This window comes from Hyaena hyaena, unplaced genomic scaffold (assembly GCF_003009895.1).
Source record: "Hyaena hyaena isolate Hyena2069 unplaced genomic scaffold, ASM300989v1 scaffold_129, whole genome shotgun sequence".
In the NCBI taxonomy this organism is placed as follows: Eukaryota; Metazoa; Chordata; class Mammalia; order Carnivora; family Hyaenidae; genus Hyaena; species Hyaena hyaena.
In genome coordinates, this window is record NW_024080763.1 from 2,543,764 (window position 1) to 2,551,362 (window position 7,599).

The following is a 7,599-nucleotide window of genomic DNA, read 5'->3' on the forward strand; positions in this document are numbered from 1 at the left end:
TGTAACTGCCCTGAGTGTGCCTGTCTGACACCTGCTCTTTTTTTTACAAATAGTTTATTGTCAAATTGGTTTCCATATAACGCCCAGTGCTGATCCCCACAAGTGCCCTCCTCCATGCCCATCTCTCCCCTCCTCCCCCCCACATCCATCAGTCCTCAGTTTTTGTCAGCATTCAAGAGTCTCTCATGGTTTGCCTCTCTCCCTTTCCCCCACCATTTGCCCCCTTCTTCTCCCCCATGTTCCTCAGTTAAGTTCCTCCTAATCCTCCTATACATGCAAACATATGGTATTTGTCCTTCTCTGCCTGACTTATTTCGCTCAGCATAACACCCTCAAGGTCCATCCATGTTGCTACACATGGCCAGATTTCATTGTTTGTCAGACACCTGCTCTTGAGAGAATATTGATTAAAGCCTCGCTTCACTGTACTCCCAGTATCCACATCCTTCCTTTGATTGGGTCAATGGGCTTATTTCTCACAGTTTATAAGCCTGATTTACACAACAGCTTTACTTTTTTTAAGCTTATTTATTTTGAGAGGGAGGGAGACAAAAAGTGTGAGTGAGGAAGGGGAAGAGAGAGAGGGAGAGAATCCCAAGCAGGCTGTGCACTGTCAGCACAGAGTCCGACACGGGGTTAGAACCCATGAATTGTGAGATCATGATCTGAGCCAAGGTTGGACACTTCAGCGACCCAGCCACCCAGATGCCCCTATTTTGGAAGATGAGAAATCTGGAGCTGAGAGAGGAAAGAGGCCTGGGATGGAACATGCCTCCTGTCCACATTCATCTTTAACTCTTATTGGAAGGCAACAATGAGGGAAATCGTAAATAGCAGTGTGACCATTGATGCAGAAGGACGATGCTTCCACAGGAGCCCACCAGCCTGACCGGGGGGTCCCTGCAGAATCGGAGCCCTGTGGAGCTGGAGCTGGCTCCTCATGTGACAGCCGTGGGACCTTGCATGAGCAGCTCCATCCCTATAGTCAGGGTTCTCTGGAGAAACAGAACCAATAAGATGGAGATACACACACACTCACACACACACACACACACACACACACACATCTATTATAGGAATTGGCTCATGCAGTTATGGAGGCTGAGAAGTCTTAGGATCTGCCCTGTGCAAGCTGGAGGCCCAGGAAAGCCAACAGTGTAATTCTCTCCAAGTCCAAGGCCTAAGAACCAGGCAGCCAAGGTCAGAAGATCAGTATCCAGCTCAAACAATCAGGGTGGAAGGGACAAATTCTTCCCTCCTTCTCCTTCTTGTTTTCTTCAGGGTCTGGAAGGACTGGGTAAGGCCCACCTCACAGGGAGGATAAATTGCTTTACTGAGCCCCACCGATTCAACTGCTATTTCCCCCGGAAACACCCTCACAGACACACCCGGAAATAAAGCTCATACCTGGGCACCTTGTGATCCAGTCACAGGGACACGGGAAACTAGCCATCACAATCCCTCAACTGTAAAATGATTCTAAGAATGAAACCAGCCTCCTTGGAGGACTAGGGGGTTGAAGAAGGTGATGCCCTGGAAGTGTGTGGTACAGGATCTGGAACACAGTAGGTACTCAGGCACCGGGCGCTCTTCATACCCTTACTCAGCATAAGGGTGTTTCCTCCCAGAGATGTTGCCTGGTGGCGACGAGGCCCCAGGTGCCTGGGTCATCCCACTTCCCTCCTCTTTCCTCCTTGTTTCCCTGAGGACTGTGTCCCCTGAGGCCACCCCAACCCTCCTGGAGGCAGCGGGGTGCTCAGCTCAGCCCCACAGGGCGGGAAGACGCCCCATCATAGCAGTGGCCAGGACGCCACCCTGAGAGATGTCCGTGGGGTCCACCCCAAGCCCTCCCAGGGCAGGGATGCCTCATGAGTGCATTGTGGCCATTCTGGAGGCCTCTGAAGGCCCAGCAAGGTCAGGGCAGGGACTGTGGGCTCTTGAGGCGGTGCTGGGAAGACATAACACCACAGGACCCCTGGTCGCTGTCAGCAATTACTCATCCAGCAAAGCCAAAGAAACTGGCCTGAAGTGGCCAAGCTTCATGGGTCCGTTTCTGGGCAGGTATATTTGGGAGGGAGGGGGCTGCTGTAGGCTTGGGCAGGTCAAGGGATGGCCCCAAAGGATGAAGACCTACCCCTCAGAAGGCTGCGTGAGGGCCGGGGGCACCTGGGGAGCAGAGAGGGGAGAGAAAATAGAACACAAAACAGGAAGATAGAAGAGAAAAGAAGTATAATCTTACGGCCCACCCTGAGGTTATATAAAGCCAGCATTTCTGACAATTCACTTGTACATAATAAAAATGTATTCACACCAGGTCATCAAACCGTGGATGAGATTTTATAACAGGAGGCTTTATTGGACAGAATCACAATATATACTTTTCCCTGTATTAACTATCGATTCTATCATAAAAATATATTACAACGTTTGATATGTATTCACAAAACACAAGCCATTGTAAACAGAGCAGGCAACGTTGGCCTTGGATTCAAAAATCTTGAGTCCCATCACAACAGAAAAACAGTGTTGGCAAGTGTATTACATGAAAGGTAATATTGCCACATTAGGAGGGCTTGGAAGAATCTCAGTGTGTGTGTTTTCATGGAGCTATATTTCCATTTAATAAATTAGGAGAACATAAAGTTAAAGCTACAATGTTAACAAACAGAGGATGCTAAGATTTTGCTTCATTTTTTTTATACTCAGTATGAAGCTGGCTGAGCTTGGGAACTCTCACCCATATGCATGTGTTCATGGGCACACAGACTCACGGGCGCATATGTTTATGGGCACATTTGCTCCAACATAAACACACCCATTTACTTTCCTATGGGTCTGACATTAGGGATAGAACATTGCACAGGAGCCAGTCATTTGCAGATCACTTTGTCTCCAGGAATGAAATATCTTTTCTTTTTCGAAATCCTGGTCTCCAAAAGTATTTTTCAAGTGTCCAAATATAAAGTACACTTCCATGTGGAATGCTAAACTAGGTGGTACATGCCTTAGGTATCTCTCACGTGGGCTCCCTTGTGTCATCTACTGGTCCATTCTCTGGATGCTCCGAACCACGGACAGTGTAAGTCCCCTACCCCACTTTGCACAGACACCAGAAAATAATGAAATCTATGAAACTCAAGCAACACAAAGATTTTGACTTTGCTGCTCTTATTATGTGAAGCTTCCAAGAGTTCTAAGGATAAAATTGAACTCGCCTCCTCTTGTTTAAAAGACATGATTCTCCCATTGGGCACTGAGCAGGGAAAAGCCTCTGTGGGGGAGACAGGCATGCCCCATCAGAGATGACCGACAAGGTGGGGGCCGACCTCTACACGACACCACAATAGAGGGATGGGTTGATGTCCCCCCACAAGCTGTCTCACCAAAATGGATAATGCACATCCAAATGGCAGGATTTGAATCTCTGCTCCCCAATGAGCCTACAGAAGTAAAGATGGCCTGTTCCAATATTTAGAAAAATGCCCCGTGTGGTAATGAGGGGAAGGCAAGGCACCTTTATGATGTGACACCAGACTTCCAAAGCTGTTTGTGACCCGCAGTTAACCAGGTTTCCTCTGGGGGAGATCCTGATGGGCCTGGCAAGACACCATCCACATTAAACGTCCTTCAAATGTTCCAGAAGAGATTATATTTATATACTTGTTGTAAAACAGGATTGTTGAGGTTTGGAATGACTTCAGTTTTCAGGGGAACTTGGCATTAGAAGGTTTTTAGAGCATGGGATTTGGTTACAAGTAATTCGAGCAAAGATTTGGTATTAAATGACTTGAACCCAAGGCAATGGTGGGCTGAGCCTTTAGGGGCTGAGTGTTTGGTATTTTAGCCAGGCGTGAGCCATCACTTTGCTCTGGTCATTAGGAAATGGACTGGCTCGGGTCAACCAGTGAATGGTGTGCCATTGTGATAGCCTCTGATGCTCCCCCACCACATTTTCTATGGACAGGATGGGATGTTACTGAGGCCAGGGCCTTGATGGTGATAGTATGACTCTCACAACTCAGAGTGGCCTTCTGTGTCCAAATACAGATTTTAGGTCCTTTGAAACTATCAAAACATGGGCTGTAGGTTCTGTTAAATACATGCAACAACTCTCCTGCACCAGGAGATAAGGAAGGTACTAGCTACAGAATGCCGAGCCCGTGGGAGAAAGGACACAGGAAATACCATGAGTCCGTGTTCCTAAGAGCACACGGGTTCCCAAAGGTGCACACATGGCCTTTGAAATCGAAAATCTCAATTATTTTAAAAATCCTTAAATATGGGTAAACGTGATAAACTACAGCACTGCCAAGATTGATTAGATTCATAATGTTTGACCTTTAAATGCCAGAGACATAGCTACATGACACACTGCATGAACAAACTGTACAAAGCCCAGAGACGGTGTGGGTGTGAAGGGAGTGTGGCTGAATTGCTAGGCAACCCGAGGACAACTTTTGCAAATGTGGTTGCTTCTGCTGTGTGAATTCTTCCAGGTGTCCCTGGGGGTATGTGGCAGTGTCCATCAGGACCCTGCGCTGATACTGAACATGTACGCTCACTACCTTTGTTCCTACTCAGGTATATTGTCAGAGGGTATGCCCTGGCCAAACGTGGTTGGTTTCTGAAGAACAAGTTATGCCCTCCACCTGCTCACTGAAAAATGTAGATGCCCCTCAAAATAAATGCAATACATTTTCGTCTGTCCCTCCATCCTTCCTTTTCTTCCTTTTCTCTTTTGGTAGCTAAATGAATGTGGATTCCCCCCATGTTTTCTCTTTCTAAGAGATCTAATTTTGGTACTCCTAACTTCGAGACTCAGATCATCTTTCATGGGCCACAGATTACATTCATTCTCCCAGGAGACACTTTCTGTCCCTGGCTGTCACCCAACACCACTCCTGGACACACGAAGCTCTAAGCCTATTAGACTCCTTACCAGGCACATTCACATCTCCTCTGTGTCTTATCATATGTTCTTGCCTACTGTAAGTTCTGGGCCAATGTCATTACCCCTAAAGAACATTCCAGAGCCCTCCCTTCCCACTGGCCAAGAGCTTCAGCCCTCCCTCTGTACCCCCCAGCAGTGTGCACACACCTTCGGGTCAGCCCCATCTTACACTGTAGCTTCTTGTCTCCCCAAAGACTGACAAAGCAGAGGGCCGGCACAGGAGGTGCTCCATAAATTCCGAGGGATGACACTAACTATTCCTGCAGTTCTGGGCTGGGGCCTGCAGCTGCCACATGCCACTTCCTGAACTGCTCCCAGACTCTGATTTCCAGGACGCCCCTCCCAAACGTCACTGCTTCTGCTCAGTGATGTCTGGGTCAGGCTGCACAAAGCCACATGTCTTCACCACTTTCCTCCCCAGATACAGATTCCCTGGAAAGATGGGCAATCCCATGCCTTGGACTTCTCTTCCCTAGAGAGCCAAACTCCAGAAATGTCCAGCTCTGGCTCCTTCGCCCTATATTTATGGAAAGAGGCATGAGGAGGACTTTGGCTTCATGGCTGGGTCTGCACTGGAGAGGCAGAGCAAGCCTGAGGCCCCCACATGTCTTCCTGCCCAGGGCTTCGGCCAGCAACAGAGCCAGGGCAGCTGGCCAAGGGCTGGACTAGCTCTTTCTGGGCTAAAAGGCCACTTGGTCTTGAGAGAAAGCAGGGGCCTGCTAGGAATGTGGAGAGGCTTACAAACTACACTGTTCTCAGCCAAGTTCCTCCTCTGAACCCCTAAGAGCAAGCCAAGGAGGCCACCTGCACCCATCCTCTCCTCATGGACAGCTCAGCCCAGGGTCCTAAGCCAACACCAGCATCTTCCACGGAAACCCTCCTGGCCTCAGCGCATGAGGAGGTTGACTTTGGTGCCAGGACAGTGCTGTGCTGTATTAATGTCATAAAGGCTATTGGCTCAGAATTTCAGAAAAATTCAGGTTGACTGTGAGCCCCTCAGACACCTGAAACATCTAGTAAGATGGGCTTCTTGTAGCTGACAAAGGCCTGTGAGCCATAAATTCTGGGTACAGAGGCTGCTGCTCAGCACACACCCCAAATTTCCCTAGAAATAGGTACAGAGAAAGAGAAGTCTGCAGGAGTCCCTTCCAAGGAAGTGGTGGCCGGATGATGGGAGGCGCCCCCGAACCCAGCTGGTGTGTGGAGGTGTTTAGCACAAAAGCTGGGAGCAAGGGTGCTCTCTGCAGATGGTGGACAGACATCTGCTGTGCCTCGAGCTGCCCCAAGTTGGGTACAGTTGGAGACTTCCCATTGGTGCCAGTCTACATTCCCAGAGACCACAGCCCCTGTTTTGTGTTGCCCTTCAGAATTCTCTACCTGCTGCCCTAGGACTTACAGATTGTCCCAGATGTCTGGAAAGGAGATACTAATAGTATCTACATCCCTGGATTATTACGAGGATTCATGGAAACACTACCCAAAAACACTCAGCATGGTGCCTGGTATGTAATTTTCAAGACACATCTGCTACTAGCACTATGGACCTCTGTCATTACTGGGAGCTGCTCCCGGGGAACCTGGCCAGGTCAGCCTTGCTGGATGAAGTGGGGAACCAGAAACAGACCCACCCCCAGGGGTTGGCATCCAGCACTGTCTCTCTCTGGCCCTCCCTCAGCCTGGCTCCACTCCCGGGGTGTGAGGTGGGGTGGAAGGGAGTTGGACTAACTGTGGTTAGCGGCCAAGGGGCCAGACGCCATCAGCTCCCACAGCCAGGCTGCCAGGGAAGAGGTGGAGTCGGGGCCCTAGCAGGTGTCCCCGTGGGGCCCTCTAAGTACCGGCTTCTTTCTCTCCATTAAAGTGTCCTGGCCCCGAGCCAGCCAGTGCTGCCATCCTCTGCCAACAGCCTTGTACAGCTGCACTCACTACCTGCGATCTCACCGGATGGAAAGAGGCTGCTTCATAGATACCTTCAGAGAGGAGGGTGGCAGCCTGTGCTATTCCACCAGCCTCCTCTGAAGATAGGTTTTTAGAATTTCATGGAATGAGCCCTCTGTCACTCTGAGAACAAAATGACTCAGCCCTTGAATGAGGATGGATATGGAACTGTCTGGAGAATTAGGGAAAGATACAGGACAACTGAAACGGAGATATCGAGAGAGGCCCAGCTTTCCATAGAGTTTTATCCGAGAGTCCAAGGTCATCTTTCTCAGGTTATAGTCGGGAGACCATCCCCAGCAGTCACGGGGCACTGATGTTTGAAAATGCAGACTCCCGGGTCCTGCCCAGACCTTCGTGGGCCAGTCGGCAAGGAGGGAGTACAAGGATCTGCATTTTAAAGAGGCTCCCTTGGTGATTCTTGTGGATAATGAAGTTCAAGAGCCAAAAGCTCTATTTCAGATCCTTTGACCTTCCACGAAGGTGGCGGGAACCAGAAATGTATCCAGGACCTCACTCTTCCCCGTGGTGCTCATGGTCCAAAAGATAAGAGCCGATGCAAGGAATTTCGGGCACCTGATAAAATATCCTCATCGAAACCACAGGCAAACTGGTTATCCTCCATTTGGGTTAAATTCCAGGAATGTACAGCCACAGGCCATACCACAACCCTGGCTACCTCTCCCCACGTGGGTAAAAGGGTGGCCACCAGG